This window comes from Euprymna scolopes, chromosome 16 (assembly GCF_053919585.1).
Source record: "Euprymna scolopes isolate OS-2025 chromosome 16, ASM5391958v1, whole genome shotgun sequence".
Classification (NCBI taxonomy): domain Eukaryota; kingdom Metazoa; phylum Mollusca; class Cephalopoda; order Sepiida; family Sepiolidae; genus Euprymna; species Euprymna scolopes.
Genome location: NC_136497.1, coordinates 15,242,975 through 15,266,408, shown reverse-complemented (window position 1 = coordinate 15,266,408; position 23,434 = coordinate 15,242,975). Strand labels below are relative to the sequence as shown.

The 23,434-nt window shown below is 31.6% G+C and overlaps 1 protein-coding gene across 7 annotated transcripts in view; it reads left to right on the top strand.

The window, feature by feature from the left end:
- The window catches only part of LOC145295851 (uncharacterized), a 423,706-nt gene that overhangs the window by 343,035 nt on the left and 57,237 nt on the right, over positions 1–23,434 (top strand). The gene's annotated exons all lie outside the window — the stretch shown is intronic.

The window sequence follows — 23,434 nt, the reverse complement described above, 5'->3', positions numbered from 1 at the left end:
GATTTCTGTTTACAGGTGGAAAGATGAGGTATTGAGATGGTTGACCCACAACTACGACCAATGCCATTAGTGCCAAATTTAGCTCCTACTACTACTGCTACCACTCGCACTACTGCATTACTGCATCCCCTTGTGCTCACTGGCTGGCTAAGTTGCAGTAAGGTGCAGCACATATTGTGCAGTAGAACACCCCACTGCACTTTACCTATCCATCGTTTTTGTCTTATATACATCAGGATTCGCAGCTGACATCCACATACACCGCATCACTTGACCTTTTTTTTTTTTTTTCATAATTATGGCGACAATAACTTGGTAACTATTTTGTTCATGCTGGATTGTTCCAAGACATTTGCAGTCTTGCAAATAGACCATATTGTTTTAAATTTTATATTTTATCTTTAGTTTAATTTTTCATGTTTGATTTGAATTTTAAAATTTACTTTTTTACAATTAAAAATGTTTTATTCGTTGAATTCTAATATTCTGCAAAGATGTAGTATTGGCTTAAAATATTCTTAGAACTGAGAAGAGGACATTTTTCAGATTTCATAACTTTGTACATTACGGTAAATCCCTTTTTATATCTATCAGATCTCTAGGGTTTCTGTTTCGATATAAATGAGAAACAAGAATTTAGTTTAAGTTTTTAAATGCTACTGTATTGGATAAAAGATATTTTTAATTTGTGAAATATCTTTTTTTTTTTCTTTTTTTTTATATTCGTAAGCAATTTATAATTAGGTAAGAATTTACATGTTAATGAAAAAGCTAATTTATAGTCCCTAGTAATCATTCTTTAGAAGATACAAGAATCACCTTCAAAAACAAAATATGTTCAATTTTTGTTTTCTGGCAGATTAGATACATTATAAGAGTCAAAAGTTACCATCAAGAAATCGTTTTGAATTTGTAAATAGTAAAAGATATTTGGGTTTTAATTTTCAATGTTCTAGCACTTTTGAATTTTATTTCAAACATTTAATATTATATCTTATTCCTTTCCGGTATGGTACTAAATTGATATTAGATTTAAAAAAATTTTAAACAAAAATTTATCTTTTTCGATAGGAATGACCATACGTTAATTTGCTTCAACTTAAACAATATTGACCTTTACATGTTTTGAAGAAAGCCATTACCAGCAGTCTTTCAATTCTTTAAGTGAACACCTTACAAAATTGTCATTTCCCAAAAAATAAATGGTTGCTTTATATTCATAAAAGTATATCTACTTAGCAGTTTCTGGCAGTTATTTTTGTAATGCGATATCTAGTGGAAGTAACTAGCCCCCCACCCCACACACATAGTTTATAAAGTTTGTATATTAGCACACGGATAGCTGATGAGTATTGAAATCGGTAAAAATTTTGGAAATACACTTATGTCTTAGCATTATAATGAATAAATCAGTTTTTTTTTAATAGGTCAACCACTGGTTTCACATGTTGTAAGCAATTGTCAGATGACTCTAACATGGTTTTCTATCTGAAAGGATCTTCCACCATTTGGGTGTGCTAAATCTGCTGTCTTGAATCGGTTCTAGATTGGTTTTGAGAACTTGATTTTCATTTTATTATATTTTTATAACAATGCTAATTCAATTAATTCAATCAATTCAATCAATTCAGCTAATTCAAATTTTATTATATATATCAATGCTTCTGTTCAGTCCCAAGAGAAAATGGATACCTTCTGTAAGGATGGTTGTGCATGCAATTGTGAGGCAAGGGTTGCGCTGTGTGAAATTTCACACAAATGCATTTTGTGTCTGGACTTAGATGAGTTTTGTATCGGAATGCCTCTGATAAGTATCGATAATTGAAAATATCCAATTAAGAAGGCATAGTGAGATTTTTACTTTATACTGCTCTACATCACAAGTGCATTTGAGAAGTTCTATCATCACACAAGCAGAGGAGCCCAGCATATAAAATCAACAGTAGGCTCTCTGATAACACAAAGGTGCATTTTAAACGAATATTTCTGTTTAGAGCATAATTTAACCATGATACTTGACTTTTACATTTTAAACTTTAATGCAAGCCATTATTTACATTTAATTTTATAAAATCAACAGTATGTTCTCAACAGTGCAATGTAGACTAAAATGTATTGTGGACTAAGTCACTACAGGGAGGTATGTGAAGTCTCCTCTAGGTGCTCGGCGGTGGGTTTCAGACAAATTCCACATATTTTGATCATGACAAAAATATTGAAAGTGTGGAACATTCATTGATCCTCATTCAATCCCGGGCAATCTGTGGTTATTCTGCTAGTATATATAATATATATATATATATATATATATAGATATATGATGAAGGATAAATTCAAAAATGCTCAATAATATGAGAAGTAGAACATTTATAATGAAATACTCTATTTTTTGCTTTTAATTTAGAATTTCTAAATTGCAAATGTAGATACAAATGGATTTCTTTTTAACCGAAGATGCAACATATTGATTTATCTAAAGAAAGGAACATTTAAAGGCAAACACTAAATATTTGCTCAGGAAATAAAACAATATCGACGATGACGCGGAGGTTGGTTAGTGTCCGTGTCAAAGGTGCGATGTGAGTCCGATCACAGCTCTGAAACCCCGGCCGCAGATGTGACACCTGATGGCAGGAAATCTGGGTAGTGGCACTCGTAATCGCGCTCTTTTTGCTTCCCAAGCAGCAATGCTTTGATCTCTAATGGCATCAGCTGCGCCTGATACCACACTTCTCCAAACTATCTGATCTTCAGCTTTTCTTCTCTAGTCGTTGAGTTGGTTTGTGTTTTTCAAATGTCTCTTGAACACGTCTTTATAGCGCAGTTTCGATATGCTTAGGAGTCGTGTACCTTCTTTTAGCTCACCAAAGAAAATTGCTTTTGGTAGTCTGTTGTCTGACATGCGCGTGACATGTTCTGTCCATCTCAGTTGGTTCGTTATGATTATTTCTTCAGCACTGAGCATTTTAGCTTTTTTTAGTACTTCAAAATTCGATACATGGTCTTTCCAAGAGATAGCCATTAGATGACGGAGGTGCCTTTGTTGTATCAGGTTTAATCTCTTGAAGTGGCGTCTGTAGAGAGTCCAGGTTTCTGAGCTGTACAGGAGTGATGGTAGGACAATTGCTCTGTACACTTTCATCTTGGTTTTTAATCTGATTCCACAAACGATCTCTCAATTTTCCAAAAACTGATGCAGTCGCTTGGATCTGTTTTAAGTTCTTGACGGAGGTGCCTTTGTACAATAACAAATAATAGAATGCGTTTTATGAAAGCAATTATGTAAATTAGTTACCTTGTGGCTCATATTGCATATACATTAGCAATATATACATAAAAAAAGATGGTTCATCTATTATGTAAAGTAGAAAATGATCGTTTTGACTTTACTGGTTAGTAGGGAACATAGGCCCAGCATTTGCATTTATTCATAAAGATGTTTCCAAATCTGACATATATGGATGACAAAAAAAAAAGACAATGGTATTTTGATAACTTTGTGCATAGGTTCTATGAAAAATTATTATAATATTTACCTATAGATGTATTATAGTAAACTTCTGTTTTTTGGGGGGAGGGGTAAACATTTCTGTGTAGAAATATGATCAATAATATCAATTAAATAGGCATATATATAAAAAATAAATCTACAAAATAACTTGAAAACATTAAATAGATTATAAGAAATTTTATAACAATATTTAGAATTTTTTTTGTAACTAATATAAAAAAAATGGAAATTTTATATCGAACATTTTATAGCATGTTTTTATTTGAAAATTTAAAAAATATTTAAACATTTTTACTTTTATTCTTTGGAATTTTAAAAATGGATTTTCATTGGATTAAAAAACTGTAATTTAAAAAAAATCTTAATTATCTAAGTATATAAAATTCTCTTTAAACTTTGGCATTAATCAATAAACTGAGTAAAATTAGATTTATTTTACTTTACATTTCAGTAAAACTTTATTTATCATATTCAATAATCAGCCACAAAGTTGAATGTTTAAATATTAGAAGAATGAAGAGTATGTGTTTTAGCTTAGCATAAACAATTACATGTATGGCTGAAAAGACCATTAAGTAAGAATATCTTGGCAGTGTTTATGTAAACCTTGTATATTATTATTATTATTATTATTATAACTGCTCTACATTGCACTAAGTACTTTGGAATAAAAGAATTTCAGACAAGCAGCAAAATCCCTGTAGAGATCCCTGTACACTGTAGAGATCCCTGGATGCCGTAAAACCTTCTACTCAAATAGCTTCTTCCCTTGAACTGCTAGACTTTGGAATTCCCCCCCCCCCAGGCCCCTGCTTCCCTGACTCTACTAACATGCAGAAGTTCAAGTATAATGTGAACAGACATCTTGTTGCCCAACTCCCTACATATTAATGTGGTCCCAAATAGTAGCCTCTTATGACTTTGTGGCACTGTTGGTAAAAAAAATGGTTTTGGTTTATCTGAATTTATTAGTTTACAACTTTTCTGTTATTGGTAATCAAAAGTACTCAGTTCGTTTTACAGAAGAATATTGCATTATGCTAAATGGAAATCATTTCCACCACTGGAGTGCTTCACCCATATATTTATACGGCATAATCACATTAACACACTGGTTGTCGTTAGATACCAAAGTTAAGTAACTATGAGGCTGGCCAATACCAGATAGGTGACCATTTGTGAATATTAAATGCAGTATGTATTGCACTGAAATGTAGAAATTCCCAGGTTGGTATCTGGGGGCACATTTAAAATTTGACTGGGAGTAATGCACCTTCAGCCTTAAGAGCTGCATCTAGAAGATAAAAAAAAACGCTGATGTACAAATGTACGTCCATTGTCTGCTCTGTCTTGTGGCAGTCATTTGCACCAACTGAATTTATCAGTAGTTTCAAAAAAGTGTGGATGGCTTGACACAAAGCCTTCACCACTATAAACAAGTCACCTGTGTGGATTTCAGACAATTTAGTTGTCTAAACGAGGGTCCGGAAAAACATTGGATTCCACATTGTAACCTGAAAAAAACATATCCTAGGGCCATCGTATCCTGGGGTTCCACTGTTATATATATAAAGTGTGAATTTGGAATTAAATTTAGTAAATTTTTTAAAAGTTACAACAAATTTATTGTTTGACAAGGAATACAAAAATTTCAAGTTATTTTCTTAATCCATGGATCAAATCATCAGAGGAAATGTTATTTTAGCAAAATAATGTTAATAGGAAGTCATAATTTTTGCTGTTTAGCACATATATTGTCGAGCTAAAACTTGCATAAAAAGCTTAAACGAAGCCAATATTAAAAAAGGATATTATATCATGTTTTTAGATTTAATGAAGAAATATAAATGCACAATCGTAAAATCTAAGGCAATGAAGAAAAACATAGTCCAAACGGAGAGATTATAATGTTGAAATGTATGCATATGAGGTAATCCATAAAATGCGATGACGTAAAAATCCGTTGCAGACTGTAATATTTCAACAAGTGTACTGTACGAAAGAATTTTCTGAAAAGTTTATATTAAAATTTACTGAAAAATTCCTTTACTATTAATTTTGTCCACATAAATGTTAGTATAATATTTATAAGGGCCTTAGTTTTATCGTATTATACAAGCTGTAATCTGAAAATATTTCAAAATTTCAGTTTATTTTATATATAAATGCATGACAGCAATGATTACAAAAGATATTTACTTTGTTTTATATATCAGCTAAATATTAAATATTCAAAAAAAAAAATGTGACTCTCCTTTTACTTGTATGTTTACCCGACTGAAAAATAGTCTGCATTGGATTTTCCATTTAGATTTCTTGGATTGTAACAATTGTAATTTGGCCGATGGGTTGCACCATCTGTCACCACGGTTCTGAAGAGAGCATTTGATATTTAATTTAATATTTGATGGTCACCCATTAAATACTGACCAGGCTTAACAGCAAACCAGACTAATTGCCCATGTGGTTGGCTTGTTGTTCATGGTTGCTTTATAATCTTAATCATCTGAAAACTTATCTCCACAAAGTATGGGTATCGACTAACTTCCAGTAAATATTAGGTTAGTGCAAAAATAATGTTGTTTATATATATATATATATATATATATATATATATATATATATAGTTGAACATCACAACACGACATTATTTTTGCACCAACCTAATTTCAGATTTCTTTTTTTTTTTTTTTTTTTTCTTTTTTTTTTTTTTACATGGGGGTCACCACTTATCAAGGCCCAAAGGCTACTCAGAGATAAGGGTTATTGCATGTACAGTAATCAGTGAGATAGTATTGTAGTAATCATTAGTATTGGGGGTTTTGATAGAGTGTCTTACTTAAGGGGGCGGTTTGTCAGGAGTTTGTTTATGTTGGACTTGAAGACGTCCAAGTTGTAGTCAGGTGGGAAACAGGCAAGCGGCAGAGAGTTCCACTGGCGTGCAGTTCTAAGAAAGAAGCTTTGCTCATGGAATCTATGGTTGGATTTAGGCACAGATAAAGAGTGGGGAAAATTATTGACAGTAGTTTCAACCAGACAGGTGTTTCTCGTGGAAGATTGGCGAGGGGGGACGAGGGATTGGAGCTCAGACGAGCACCTGCCATGGAAATAGCGATAAAACAAAGACAGGCTCGCAACGTCTCTTCTATGGAAGAGAGGTTGCAGGGAAGAGAAAAGGGCAACATTCTATGTTCGCATTGTCTGTTGCGAAGATTATTTCAGTATAAATAGGAAGTGATCACTTTTGTAACAATGATCACTTTTGTAACAATGTTCGGATTGTGTTACTCTTTTATTAAGGAGTATTTTAAAATGTTAATGCTGCCAAAAATATTTGATGTGCGTATACCATACATGCGTCTCTAAAAATCTGTTTTTTTGTTTTAATAAAACCAATAAATATTGAGCACTAAATTTTCAGACTTTTTTTAACCGTTTTGCTAATTATTAGATGGAAGTTGTCTATATGTAAATTTAACATAAATAATCCCCCCCCTCCTCTATTGATGTTTTCCCTAAGAATTTTTTTTTCACCAGCCGACAAAGTTTTGTGAGAAAATATAAGAAAATCTTTGAACACCAAATTAGGGCCTTGGGATTCAGTTTTTAGAGAGGTGTTCGTTTTGCTGCTAAGAAATTCAGAATATTTTGTTTTTGCTTATGATCTGAAAATTTAATGATGCTAATCATTAATATTAAAAAACGAAATTTCAGTTAAGTTCTTTTTAAGTAATATATTCCTGCTAATAATCATAATTTTCTATATAATTAAAAAATTTTAACTAATCAATTGAAATAGTTGGGATCTTTTTATTTTTACACCATAAGCACTAAAATGTAAGTAAATAAAAACCTATAAAAAGAATGTGATAAAATTGTCTGACACAGTGATGCCTTTCGTACGAAGCTTACAGATGCTATTATTATTATTTACTCACTCGGAGTTCTCAGCCAGTGATCACTCTCTGACAGCAACATGTGGTGTTCTATGGAATTTAATTGAGAAGTCATCCCAGATTCCAGTACTCTTATTTCTTTTGATTATCATTGCATATCCATTTTGCGTTTTCACAGCTGCTGTTTACCATTGATTTTTCTTTTTGTTTTAATTTAAATGTCAATAAACCTCCTCAAGCTTTCATGCCTTATCAATGGAGTGCTGGATGGTGCTTCCTCCCTTCCTCATGTCTCATGACTATTTTGTATTTTACCAACCGATGCTGGCACCAATTAGTATTATTATCATTATTATTGGTTTTAAAGGGAGAAAACTCATTACAATCAAGACAAGATGTTAAATAAACGCTATCTTGTTTTTTTTCTTTTTTTTCCCCCCCTTTTTCCTGCGAAAATTCTATTCCACATTGGAATGTGATATATTTCATAGATGGCCATCTTCTGTACACTTTGAGTGCACACATCTGTCTTTCATTTAACTTGTAAATTAGAGCTTTTTTTTTTTACATTTCCTGTTTTCTTTTCTGTTAAGTGTGATCAATTCGATCAATTTTCTAATTGTTTCTGTTGTGACGAAAAGTAATAAAATTGGAAATTGTATTTTTAGTCCAATCAAATAAGGCATCAGAGAAGCCAAAATGCCTGAGTGTTTCAGCCATACTTGACTAAATAATCTCCTTTGTCATTGGAATTGATGTTCTCATTTGGTTTATTTACAATGGAAAAAAATATCCATACCTATTTTTTTTTTTTTTAATATGAATCTTTACATCAAGCTGTCCTCTTTTAATTTCTTGTATTTGTGCTCCAGTGTTTTTACTGATGATTTATGGAAAAATGATGAAAATTGAGTTGGTTTAAATAAGCATAAACTATACATTCGTCAAAATAGTTTACTGAGAATTCAGTGACTTCTTGTTTAATAATTGACTGAAGTGTCGTATGGCTTCTTTTTTGAACTTAGGGTTTCCTTGCTCTAATACGATGTTGATTGGAATATGGAAGTATAGATCAAATAACAAAGTGTATATGTGACACCATTCATGACGTAGCAAATCAAAGTGATATTCAGTGTTTTTGGTACATTTAGAATCCATGAAACTTGAAAATGTTACACCAAAAAATAACAAATTACAAAATTCTATAAAAAAAAATTACAATTTTGTTTTTTTTAATTTGTTGATTTGTCACTCGTCACAAAACAAATGAATACCTGTTCTTTTAGATTGGTGATTGCAACTAGATTTCGGCTTAAATAAACAGGTGATGTGAAATTTTATTTATTGTACCTGCAAAATTGCCCGTACATATCAAATTGTTTTTTTTGTTGTTGTTGTTTTTTGTTTGTTTTACATATATTGGTCTATTTTTTAAAAATAAAATTTTAAACATTTGACTTGAGCTATGCAATAAAATCACTGTTAATATATATATATATATATATATATATATATATATATATATATATATATATATAACAGCTTGAATTATTTAGGTATTTCTAAGCCTTAATTAATATTTTGTGTAAAAAATAAATAAATACCAAAGTTTCAATAATACAAACATTGTATCCCATTTTTAATTTTATTTCATTTCTGGGACCAAGAATTTTTCTTTTTTTATTGTTGACATAACTTTGTTCAAATTGTTTTTGTTTTTTAGTATATTGATGTGTTTGATATCTCGCCTGTGTGGGTGCTCTTATAGTTGTTGATCTTCTGTTTGACTTAAAACAAACAAAACTACTCGTGCATGAAATTCCAAAGCAAACTTTATTGAGCTTTCAAAGTTTTTATTCAGAGAGTTTACTCACCGGAGGAGAGACCACACAACTAATTATTTACACGTAACTAAATACTTTCTTAACTTAATCATCAGGATGGTGACGTATGGGCAATCTTGATTTCTAGATTGTCAGACGCATGTCATCCGTACCAGTCCAAAACATGAGGAAGTAACTCTTAGAAATCCTTTTCTTTCTCTCCTTGAAGGAATGCCATCATTCTCCTATATATAACATCTGCATTTCTAGCATGTTTTGTCTTTGAAACATTTAAATCATCCCACCTGCAGCGGGGCGTATTCCCATTTTCTGCTAGGTTATCCTGATACGTATTAATGTGATCCTTGCCAAAATTTATAGTAGTTAATGTAATTGCTACTTGACAATGCAGGGTTCCGATATATAACATCAAGACCATTTTTCTCCTTATGAACAAAGAATCGTTCATCATACACAATGTTTTTGAAAAGTCTGAAATTTATAATTCTTTTAAAAGTTTGTGTAATGAATGGCATTTTGTTATTGAGGTGTAAATTTAGTTTTAAAAATTTGTTCATATGTTACGTGGGTATTTTCAGTAAATACAAGAATATACCTTTAGTTGTCTGGTGTTACGGTTTCATTTGCTTTTAGTCTTAATTTATTGTAAGAGAATATTTACGTTTTTGGAAAAAAATAATTTAATAAGCCAAATTTATAAACTGCTAAAATTTAAATTCCATAAAGATTTATAGTATTTTTTTTTTTTTTACATCTATTGCGCGGTAATTCATTTTCTCTCCCTATTTCTTCCTATGAAATTTAATTGAATTAAATTATCATTTGTTTCATTGATTGAATAAAAATAGTTAAAATAAAATGCTTTAAAAAAGGATTAATTTAAAAAAATTGTTTGAATTGTCGCAGAATGTTTGACAATTTTATGAGATTCAAATCTCTCTATCTGCTTATACACGCTCAACCTTACTAATATATATATATATATATATATATATATATATATATATATAATCCCTATTTATCTGTTCCTTAATACTGTTATACTCGCCCCTCGATCGATAAGATCATGACATGTAGTAACGTCTCATTGCATAGATACAAGTCCTTAAATCTTTGTTTGGGGTGGGGGGTCTCATTTATTGATACCAATATATTGGCTTCTTTGATACGATAGGGATGTGTTTGAAAATGAACCATAATACTGATTCAAGACAAATTAATTTCTCTGTTTAAAGGCTCCAAAATGACTTTCAAATATTGAACGAGGATTTTTATTTATTCATATATATTTATTAACTAGCGAGGGGTACTCGGCATTGCCCGGGTGTTTGGATGTGTGTGTGGTTTTGGGTAAATCAAAACTCTGGGGGTGGGGTTACAATAAAGAAAAAAAAGTTTTGGTAAGTGAGTATGAGGATTGAACCCTCAAACCTTTGAGGCAAAGTTGGAAATTAAAGTGTGAAAAAAAAATCGTGCCATCGCGATGTACTAATGGAAATGTTTGAATTTAAGTAATAAAAACATAATTGACACGTGTGGCCGCAATAAAAGTTAACTACTGATTTTATTTGACCTCATTAATGAGGTCATAGAAGTAGTGAACTTAACTTTTGCTCTGCTTCTATTTGACCTTATTTTGGGTTTGTTTACCCAACTTTGTTTTTTCCCCCAAGATATTGAGGAGGGGGAAACCAGCTCCCCATTGTCCAGATTGAATAGCAATTGTCTGATATATGGAGTTTGGCCCCACATTGATCAAAGCTGATTGTTTCTGGATGTTTCCCAGTGCGATTGCCGGGAACAGTGGCGCTTAGCTTTGAATTAGTTTCGCTTTTTATACGAAAAAGCTGAACGAACACAAGACGGGCTGAAATAGCAATAATTTTGTAAAAATCGACATAAATAAATCTAGACACTACACGCATAAATCGACATAAATAAATCTAGACACTACACGCATAAATCGACATAAATAAATCTAGACACTACACGCATAAATCGACATAAATAAATCTAGACACTACATGCATTCCCAAATCCTAGATATTATTATCTAGGGGGTATATAAACAGTTTTAAGCGATCGTAACCCCCCACCCCCAGGAATGTCGGTGAAAAAAGTCTTTGCAAGACATACACGAAATGGTCTCACACATTTTGCCTTTTATATATATATATTTTTTATATATATATATTTTATATATAGATATATATATAGAGATGAATTAAAATTGCCTACTTATTTACGATATTGTGACATTCAAAAATAATTTTTAAGCCTTTAAAAACTGTCAATTAGAAAGTCATGTCATGTTTGAATTAAAGTTTGAAAACCAAAGTCAAATATTATAGTTCATTTGTCCTAAACTGGAGGAAAATTTCTGTATTTTTTTTTTTTTTTTTTTTTTTTTTTTTTTACATAGGCATCACCACATTATCAAGGCCAAGAGGCGACTCAAGGATAAGGGTTAAAGAGTGTACAGTATAAATTGGACAATATAGTAATCATTAGTAATGAAAATTTGGTAAATTTGATAACTTATATGGAACGGCTCATCAAGAACTTATTTACGTTATGTAATCAAAGAACTATGCACTATACGGTGGGGGGGGGTAAATGTTTTATCGATAATTCATGGTTGATTTCTAAGCTAATGTTTTTAAATGATTTAGAATGTGATCTAATAAAATCAAATATCTATTGTACTTAATCCTATATTCACCTATAATCGCATTTCTTCTAATAAAATGCAAATCAGTAGGTTTTTGCCTTTCTTAGGTATTTATTTCAATTGGTAGGTCCGGGGATATGTAACCTCGATACTACTTATCCAGATTTAAAACCTTTCATGATGCAAATCTGTCCAAACCTTGCAGTCTTTTACATACCTTGCACACCCTCCCTCTCTACAAAGGGATTTTTTAGCAGTGCAGAGGGAACTTTCTTACTTTGAGTTTTGTCCCTTTAAAATGTTGTCAAAAATTTTTTGTATAGAGTCTATTTTAACAATAACATCATATTTTTATATAAAAGGATGTTACTGCGTTAATTTAACCCCAAATTTAAGTTTTATCAATGTTTCACCGTTTTGAAAATCACTGATGCTAAATTTGAAAAATAAATAAATTAATGCTGAAAATTCCACTAAAATTGTACAATTGCGATTTTTGTTGATTTTTTTTTTTTTTTTTTTTTTTTTTAATCAACGGTTAGTTGGTTTATGGACAGTAGTCTCCTAGTGTGATCCTCATATCATAGATGGGAGAGAGTATGATCTTCTGGCAATACTGTGCTATAACAGTATCGCGGCCACCGAGAGTAAGAAGGCCTGTTAACTAAAAAATGCCAGCAGGCAATGTAGGTAAGATTTATCAGACTGTCAGTACTATATCAGAGCCATTCGAAAAAGAGCAATAAAACATTTTTAAAAAGAAAAAGGAACACAGTTCGATTAATACTGAAACTGAACTTTATTCAATATAAAATATAAATATTATCGGTAATCTGGAAGAAAGAGAGAGAGACTGTTTTCTCCGTTTAACTATAGGTGGCGTTACTGTCTGTCCACCCAGTTATGGAAGCACAAAATGTATATAATGGTACTCTTGAAATAAAAATAAATGTATTTGTCATATTTTAATTTTAAACATGTTTTTTTTTTTTTTTTTTTTTTTTGCAAACATATTTACGTTTTTTTTTGTGGGCTCTTTCTTTGATCACGCGCATATATATATATATATACTCGCAGAAAAGGTAAAATAAATGCAGAAAAAATAAGAAAAGGGGGGGGGGGGCGACATACAATTTAATACTGATAAAAGTGAATTATGAATTTAGGAAACAAAGAATTAAATAACATATTAAACACCAACGATGAATAATTTTAAAAGTGAAAACAAACGACAAATAATTTAAAGAATGAAAACAAACGATAAAATACAAAAAATTGAAATAAAACAAATAATTTAAATACAAACAAACAATAAAAGTTACAAGTGCAAAAATATTTTTTTAATTTAATTTAGAGAAAAATCACATGGGTTGAATGTTATTTTTTGGAACTTTAGAGATTATTCGGACTAATGTTCTCATCTTGCAGACCGAAAATGATGTTCACATACCTAAAAACATAAAGAAAACATTCATACCATAATGTAAACTATTGTTAAAATATAAGAAAAGTCAGTAACCAAACATTTACAATAATCACAGTGTAGTATCTGTTCTGATGCTACACTTCATTTGTTCTGTCCTCGGTCAGTGGAGGAGAAATCTTTCATAACTAACACAATTTTTATTTTATTTTTGTTCCTAACCAGAGTGCCCCTTTTTGGGAGGCTAGATTTTCCCACATTAAAAACCGACCTTGTGCCCTCGTGGGGAGGCAAGTAAATAAATTTAAAAAACAATGTTTTTAACAATCATTCTCATGTAAAAAGTATTTGTTTATTATTTTAAAAAGAAACGATCAATTTTAATATATAACGCTCAGTCACGGCTAATTTCATTAATAGCCGCGTGGTGAATAATTTTCAAACCGACTTTAGAAAAAAATATAGAACTTCAAAATAATTTGGAAATACTCAATGAAAGTTTTTATTTATTACTAAAAAGACATTTTGACAATTATTCTCATGTAAAACTTATTTGTTTATAATGTTCAAAACTAAAACAGAATTAAATTAACATTTCAACCTTCCTGATAGACTTTTTAGCCTTATAAGAAAATAAACAGTTAAAAATATCAACATAATATTTGCTATATTAGCAATAAATAGTATTGTTTCTTTAATTTATATTAACAATGTTATCAAACGTTATGAAAGTACTTGAATACAGTTCTGATTAAATACACGTTTAATTAACAAATAACATTACTTACTTTATTATATTTGGTTGGAATAAAAAATTTCCCTTCTAATGGTACGTATCCAAATTGAGATAATTTAGGAAAAGAAAATGTATGTACTTTGGGGCGTTTTGGATAATTTCCCCGGTAATTTGGAACAACGCAAGAATACACTTGTTAGCAAACTGAAAACTAGAGGAAACTATTGCTGATAGCCTAGACCATATACTTACAACTGAATATGATAATGACGTCACGCTGTCATGTGCATCGGCCTTCTTTATTCTCGGTAGCCACAACAGTATAGTCGTACAATAATTTTATTTAGAATTCACTTTCTTGTGTTTAGCAAATGTCTCACTTTAGGTTATATCTTAACGATTAGTTGGAAATCACTTGTAATGAATTTCATTGCTTCCAAACATTTTCTTTTTACTTTAAAACCATAGTTTAGTATATAAAAAATATAACTTTACTACTAGTAAATTACATAGTCTAACCATCTATGTAAAATGCAAACAAAACCAGTCAATGGGAGTAGGAGGTGGGGGCACATAGCCGATATATAAAAAAATTTGAAAGGAAGATAATTCCTATTTTTACCATTTTATTTACTTTTTTTTTTAAGGGATAACATTTTATCATAAATGACCGGATTAACAAGTCTAGTTGATCATCAAACATCAAAAACACAGAAAAACATGTTACTATTTTTATGGTAAAACTTGATGCTATCACCCTTCTTGATTGTGGCTCTGTTTTTATTTTATTCTTTTTTCATGATTGACTTGTTTTGTCCACATAAACATTGAACTTGCTATGACACTAATTGATGTTTGATACTATTTTTTTCCTAAAAAATTAAATTGTTTGGGGGCACTGAAACCTCATCAAAATCAATTTCTATATAAATTTCCAATCATTAAAATGTTAACCCATTCTATCCCTTGTTTTTAATTAGTTTGATGCCTAAAGTTTATGCTGTCTTAGTTTTTATACCTACTCCCTTTTTTTTTCTTTTTTTTTTTTTGCTACTGCTGTCTCCTTTCCTTTCCTTTGATTCTCTGAACCATTACCACCACCACCACCACCACATCTCTGCTGCTGCTGCTACCATTAGATTAGGTTCTCTTTTGCTTTCCTTACATTTTGTAAATACCTGCTGCTGCCCATTTTTTTATTACACAATACTTTAATTGTTCAAAACAGTTTACGTGTTGATCCAAATTGTATTTGGTAAATTGAAACGAAAGCAAAATAAGATAGTCACTTTACCGTGCTAGAAAATCACACCTGAGTGTATCCTGTATCTCTACAAAACCACCATTCGCCCATGCATGGAATATTGCTGCCATATATGTGCTGGCGCATCTACCAGTGGTCTCTCCCTCTTGGACAGGATCCAAAAAAAGTTTCCAATCTAATAGATCCTCAATGGAATGTATTCTGACGAACTTGTTGCATTTGTCTTCCCTCAACGTACATATTCCCTTCTAACCCGATTAGCAGCAAAATTGTTAAAGTCTCTAAATGCTGAAAAGCCTTCTACTTTAATAGCTTTTTCACCATAACTTTGGAATTCCCTTCCTGTTTCTTGTTTCACTAACTGTACTAACATGCAGAAGTTTAAATGTAATGTGAACAGACATCTTTATCACCTCCTCCAGTAGACATGGACCCAAATAGATGCCTCCCTTATGTACAAGAGGCAATATGCCTTGTTTGAGGGGAACAAGAATTAAAAACAAATAAACTTGGGAGTCTATGACATGTTACGGAGCTGATCATATCTTGTCCATATCTGGTTAGATAAACTGTATTGATAGGAAAATATGAGCCATTCTTTTTTTTTTTCAGTTAAGATGTTTTTGTAGCTAGGAAATAGATCCCAATTATTACCGTTTATTCACTATCAGAAGCATGAATGTATCTGAATAATTCTATTTCCTTCTGTGTTGAAAGCAATGGAAGCATTTGTTTTTAATTTTAAATATATGATAAAGTTGTAAAAAGAATCGTAAAGAATGAGAGGACAATATTACATGGTAAGGAAAAATGAAATTAGAAAAATACGTTTTCCTATTTTTTTTTTCTTTTTCTTAACCTTAAGACTCCATTTTTCTTTTTTACACTTTAATTCAGTTTTGTACCACAAAAGTGATATTGTCTTTCTGAGAAACGGTCTCTACCAAACTCCTCAAATTTTGATCTACAGACTTTAAACTTGATATTTCGGAGATTTGGACCTGTGTCACATTTGATTTGGGTTTATAACTGGTAAAAATAGCTGCTAGAAAAAAAATTTGTAACTTGGCAGATGTAAGTCAACTTAACATGCTTCTGTGTGCATGCATAAATATACATTTACAGATTAAACAATCTTTTTTTTTTTTTAATTTATATGCGTATGGATTTAGGTCAGACGATAATGACTAAGGATGGAGTGCTAAATGTTTTGATTTCAGTTCAAAATTAAAATATCTTATTTAAGCATATTTTTATAATTGAGCAATGCCAGGTGGCCTGCTATGTATGTATGTATATATATATATATATATATATATATATATATATATATAATTACATGAATGATTCTGTGCTATGAAACAGGTTCTGTCGAAAATTGTGCATGTCAACGTACTTAAAGAAATAAACGGTAAGATGGTCAACACTTTGAAATTTGGACTAAAAAGACTTTTGTCATTTATATATATATATATATATATATATATATATATATATATATATATTACTATGCACTAGTTATCAATGACTGATTTTCATGCAAAACGAATAGCTTATTTGGAATTAGTTCCTGCAGATATTTTAGTTTTTTGGGGATTTTTTTTTTTCTAAAAAAAAAAAAAGAACTCTAACCATTTGAAATCTGGCAAACTTTGTTTAAATCATCATTAAAAATCGTTTCTTGCCGATTTGTAAACATAAAAGCAATATTCGCAAAGTCTGATGGAATTGACAAAGCAAGTTTTAAATACTATTGTGATCACTTGAACACTTGAAGCAAAATCCCACCTCTTCGTTGTTGCAGAAGTGTTGTGCCATAAAGCCAGGATCAAACTAGAAACCTATCTCATTTCATTATGGTTGATTGGAGGATGTTTCAGCTAACCAAGTTACGGAGTGTCAAGTTGATCAAGTGTAGAAACACAGCAGACTAAAATCTGCATTTCAGAACGTAGTTGGATTGCGTCTTTGCATCATTTGCTCCTGTTGTGCAGATGGTGATGTTGAATAGTGAGGGGTTGAATGGTGATGTTGAATAGTGAGGGGTTGAATGGTGATGTTGAATAGTGAGGGGTTGAAGCCAACTCTGAGAAAAGTAGAAACATGGTACTCATATACGTGATTAGCCTTCCGTGTTTGAAATTTCTCTCAAAACTCTACAACAAATGCCTTACCGACTCTTGTTTCTCTACTCCAAAATTGCTTCTGTGGTACTAGTACTCAAGAATTCTGTTGCTTAATTATCTCCCCATTAGCAACTTTGTCAAAATCTTTGAGTTTTAAATGAATCAAGTACTAGTCCACCACATCATAGATACTAAACTTCTTTCCAACCAACATTTTTACAAGTATTTTAATGGTGGATGCTCCGATGAACTACAAGCCCTTGTGCCCCTTCAACGGAAATACACCTGACAAACAGCAAAATCCCACCTCTACACAGTAGATACATTGAGAGCATTGCCAAAGAAGGTGGGATCTCTCTACCGTGTTAGAAAACTACTAACACCTGAAAGTATCTTGTACCTCTATAAGGCCACCATTCGCCCATGTATGGAGTACTGTTGTCACATTTGGGCTGGTGCATCTGCTACTTGTCTCTCACTCCTGGGCAGGGTTCAAAAGAGAGTCGCTAACCTGATAGGTCCTGAACTGTCATCTAGGCTTCAGCCTCTGTCCCATCGATGAAATGTTGCATCCCTCAGCCTGTTCTACAAGTACTTTAATGGTGAATGCTCTGACGAACTACAAGCACTTGTACCTCCTCGACGTGACTACCCCCGACAAACCTGACAAGCAACTGTCCCACCACTTTACAGTAGAGATCCCTCGGTGTAAGAAAGCCTTTTACTCCAATAGTTTCTTCCTCAGAAGTGCAAGACTTTGGAACTCCCTTCCAGGATTCTGCTTTCCCAACTGTATTGATATGCAGAAGTTCAAATGTAATGTGAATAAACATCTTGCTACTCATCTCCCTTCATAATGCCCCTACAACTTATGTCCCCTATAGTAGCTCCCTACTTCAATGTGGCACTATGCCTTGTTTGGGATGAAAAAGCAATAAAAAAAAAAATTAAAAAAATACTGCAGATATCTTAACTGTAATTTCTGATCATATATACCAAACACTGGATAAGGCAGGGGAAACTACCGCAGTAGTCTTTGATATATTTAACGTCATTGACAGGGTTTGGCACAAAGGTCTTCTCATGAAAATTAAATCATATAGTATTACTGGAAAAATGCTTAATATAATCAAATCCTTTTTAGACAAGAGAAAAATCCAGGTTGTCTTCTTTGGTCGTAGTCAAAACCGGATGATATAAAGGCTTTTATTATTCTTGATAAATGTCATAAACGACCTCCTTCATAAAATTGTCTCTCTGGTGTATATTTGCTGATGATACCATGCTCTTTAACAGACACTAGGGGAAAACGAATGTACACATATCTAAGGCAATTGCTGAAACCTTAGAAAATGACCTCCAATTTGAAGAGCAATGGGGATGTAAATGGATGGTAACATTTAATGCTACTAAGACTTAGCTTCTTTCCTTTAACAATTACAAGAAACATTTTCAACCACTGGTTGCCATGACTAATATGCTACCTGAAATCTCTCCGTTCAATTTTCTCAGCTTAATATTCGCAGACAACATGAATTGGAACAAATACATTGAAGACATTGCCAAGGTTGCTGCAAAGGTGGGCTCTCTTTACTGTGCTAGAAAATTACTAGCATCTGAGAGTATCATATATCTCTAAAAAGCTATCATTCGCCCATGCATGGAATATTGTAACTACATCTGGGCTAGTGCATCAACCACGAGCCTCTGCCTTTTAGATAGGATCCAAAAAAGAATTTTCAACCTAATATTGCAATATTGACCCAACTTCAAACACTGCTCCATCGCAGGAATGTTGCATCCCTGTGCCTGTTTTACAAGTACTTTAATGGAATCTTCTCAGACGTGCTCATGGTACTTAACATAAATACTCCTGATTAACCCGACAAGCAAATAAATCCCACACTTTCGCTGTAGAGATCCCCCAAATGCTAGAAAAGCCTTCTATTATAACAGTTTCTTCTTTTGAACTGCTATACTTTGGAATTCCCTCCTGATTTCCTGCTTTCCTGACTATACTGACATGCAGAAGCTCAAGGATAATGTGAACAGACATCTTGCTGCTCAACTCCCTTCATAGTGTCCTTGTTGATATGGTCCCAAATAGTAGCCTCTTGCATTCAAGTGGCACTGTGCATTGTTTGGGAGTGAATAAGAGCAAAAAATGTGTTAATTTGCTTCATCAGGAAGGTATGAATATCCCCCTGCCCCTATCTCAGCTTTGCTTGTAGATACAATTTTAGCCAATCAAGTTTACAATATGGATGTCATGTTTTGGCATTGGATGAACTAAAAAAAATGTTTTGTATTATTTAGACTACTATTCTACTTATAATGTTTCCGTCAGACTTGTTGAATCTTTTTAACCAAGATGGAAGTCTGGATAATCCAAATTATAAAAAAATTATCAATTTTCATCTAAAAAATTCCAAGACATAAACCAAAAAAATGTTGATAGACTGAAAAAGAGATTAAAGAAAAATTAAATGGAAAATTATGTTAGGAATGAATGCTTTCAATTTGCAAGGAAAATTGATCTTTTTTGTTCACATTCATGAAGTTGCTTAAATCTTTGTTCAATATTATTTTATTCAATTTCTTTTTTTTTTTTTTTTTTTTGTTACTTCACTTTAATAATGGAACAATAAAAATTGTTTTTGTTTTTTTGATTTTTGGCAGCTTTTTGTAAGTTTTTTCTGCCTTCTGCCAGTTTTAAACTCCAAAAATGTTACAATTTGGTTGCAGTATAAAAAGAATGTTATGTTTTTATCTTTGTATGACAATCATATTGGTTTTTGTTTTCAACAAAATTTTATTTTTAAAATCTTAAACAGAATATTAACGTTTTCTATTCTAAATTCTGTTTTTAAAGGAATCTTGGACTGAAGAAATTCAGTCCATCGAAACATCCATAAATTTTTGCAGTTTTTTTTTTAATGATTGCAATTAAAACAGATTAACTCACACATTTTGTTAAATTCTGGTGTGAAAAATAGCTTTAAAAATATATATATAAAATCTAGTTTCAATGTACAATGAGTTTTTATTAAATCCAAATTTGAATTTCAGTTAATAATATCCATTTGTATGATTGATTGATTTCTTTTTCAAAAAAATTTTTTTTCTTTTTGTCTAAAAATTGTTGAATTGATTTCAATGACAACTTTGTTTAAAAATTGTTGAATTGATTTCAATGACAACTTTGTTTAAAAATTGTTGAATTGATTTCAATGACAACTTTGTTTAAAAATTGTTGAATTGATTTCAATGACAACTTTGTTTAAAAATTGATTTCAATGACAACTTCCTTACATATCATTTTCTCTTTCTTCTCCTTCCAAACAATCCATATAGAAATAAAAATGCAATTTATGGTCACTGAATTAAAATGTGGGTATCTAAAATGCAGTTAAAAAAATTTCAATCTGATGTTAATAAAATATATCATTTTACAATGGTATTGGTAGCTGTAGTGGTGGTGGTGGTGGTAACGGTGGTGGTGGTTTTGGTGGTGACTTAAAGTTTGGCCCTGGCACACACACATACACAAGCCGACTTGAAAACTGACTTTTACCAACCCTGGCTGACCCATACATTTATACAGACAAATTCGATCTCTAATCAAGTTGTATGCAGCAAAACAAAAAGACCAATAAAATTTTCAAACATACATTCGGTTCTGTTTTTTTTTTTTTTTTTTTTCTGTTTTTCTCTGTTTTTTATTTTTGTTTTTGTTTTCATTTTCTTTTGTTTTCTGCATTTTGTTCTTTTTCTTCTTTGAGAAAGGGAGAGATTATATGCTTGTGTTTATTCTTTGAAATTTTTTAAAGACAATTTAATTACTAGCAAATTTTTTTTTTTTTAATTCCTTAGCTGCATCATAAAAATATTTTATAAATATTAAACCTTCATCCACACCAGGTTTCTTTCTCTTTTTTTGTCTACACAGCAACTGTCTTATTCTTCTTTTGTTTTTTTAATTAAAACCAATCATTTTGTCGGGAAAATGCTATTTGAAACTTAAGCAAGACAAATTATAATTTTCTTTTTTGTATGGCAACTATGTTTTTTTTTTTTATTTGCTGGACTATTGTTCTTTTTTTTGCATGTTATTCTCAAAATATTTCAACTGAATATTGTCGTTTTTGATCTTCACATACATTTTGTTGAACTTAGGAATCCTTATGAAATTGCAAATCAAACCTTTTATTTCATCCACAAATTATTCTGTCAACCAAGTCTTGTATTATTTTTATTTTATTTTTACTTAATATTGTCTATAGTGAGAATTGAATCTTCCCACATCAAAATGTGGTGCAATCAATGAAGGTGTTAAGTAAAAATCGATTTTATATGACAGTCTTCTGGAGATTGAAGTTTCCAATGTACTTATGCAGAGAATAACCCACTCTTTCATGGATGTTGCATCAACATATTCTGGCAGCTTAAATAAATTGCCTGAATGTGGTGAAATGCTTGGCCAATAAAAATTTCTCCACCAAACAATCGGTATATTATGGTGGTTCATGTTTATATGCCAGAATATGCCAATGCAATGCCAATCATCAATGCTCTGATCCCCATCTGGCATCAATTGAAATGGATGGCTCTCGTCTAAGAGAAGCTCCATGTTTTGATAAGGTTCTGGGTTTGACCTTTACTCCTGACCTGAAATGGAACACGTCTATCAAGTCAGTTGCCAAGGTTGCTGGAAAAATGGTAGGATCCTTCTACCGCTCCAGAAGATACCTCACTGCTGATGCAATTCTCTATCTATATAAAAGCCAAGTATATCCAAGGATGGAATACTGCTGCCATATCTGAGCAGGAGCTGCTAAAAACATCCTATCCTGCCTTGACAGAGTACAAAATAGGCTTTGTGACTTAGTGGGGGATGCCCTTTTCTCTTCCTTGCAACCTCTCTCCCACAGGAGAGACGTTGCGAGTCTGTCTTTTTTTTATCGTTACTTCCATGGCAAGTACTCGTCTGAGCTCCAATCTGTGGTTCCCCCTCGCCAATCTTTTACGATAAACACCCGTCTAGCGGAAAACACTGTCAAAAATTTTCCTCATTCTTTAGCTGTGCCAAAACGAAAACGTAGATTCCATGAACAAAGCTTCTTTCTTAGAAGTGCACGCCTGTGGAACTCTCTTCCGTTTGCCTGTTTCCCACCTGACTACAACCTGGATGTCTTCAAGTCCAACATAAACAAATTCCTGATGAACCTCCCCCCCCCCTCCCTTAAGTAAGACACTTAATCAAATCTCCAATACTAACGATTACTACGATACTATCCCATTGATTACTGTACACGCAATAACCCTTATATCAGAGTGGCTTCTGGGCCTTGATAAGTGGTAACTACCTCGTAAAAAAAAAAAAAAATGCAACATCCATTAAAGAGTGGGTCGTTCTATGAATAAGTACCAATTCTAGAGTTCAATAAGAAGGTTGAAGTTTACATTCGAAATGTGAGAAAAACATCTAAGATGGAAATGGTAATCCAAATAGTTAAAATTATTAAAAAAAATAGTAATCCAAATACTTAAAATTATTAAAAAAAATAGTAATCCAAATAGTTAAAATTATTAAAAAAAAGTAGTAATCCAAATAGTTAAAATTATTAAAAAAAGTGGTAATCCAAATAGTTAAAATTATTAAAAAAAATAGTAATCCAAATAGTTAAAATTATTTTTAAAAAATGGTAATCCAAATAGTTAAAATTATTAAAAAAAAATAGTAATCCAAATAGTTAAAATTATTAAAAAAAAAATAGTAATCCAAATAGTTCAAATTATTAAAAAAAATGGTAATCCAAATAGTTCAAATTATTAAAAAAAATGGTAATCCAAATAGTTAAAATTATTAAAAAAAACAGTAATCCAAATAGTTCAAATCATTAAAAAAAATGGTAATCCAAATAGTTCAAATCATTAAAAAAAATAGTAATCCAAATCGTTCA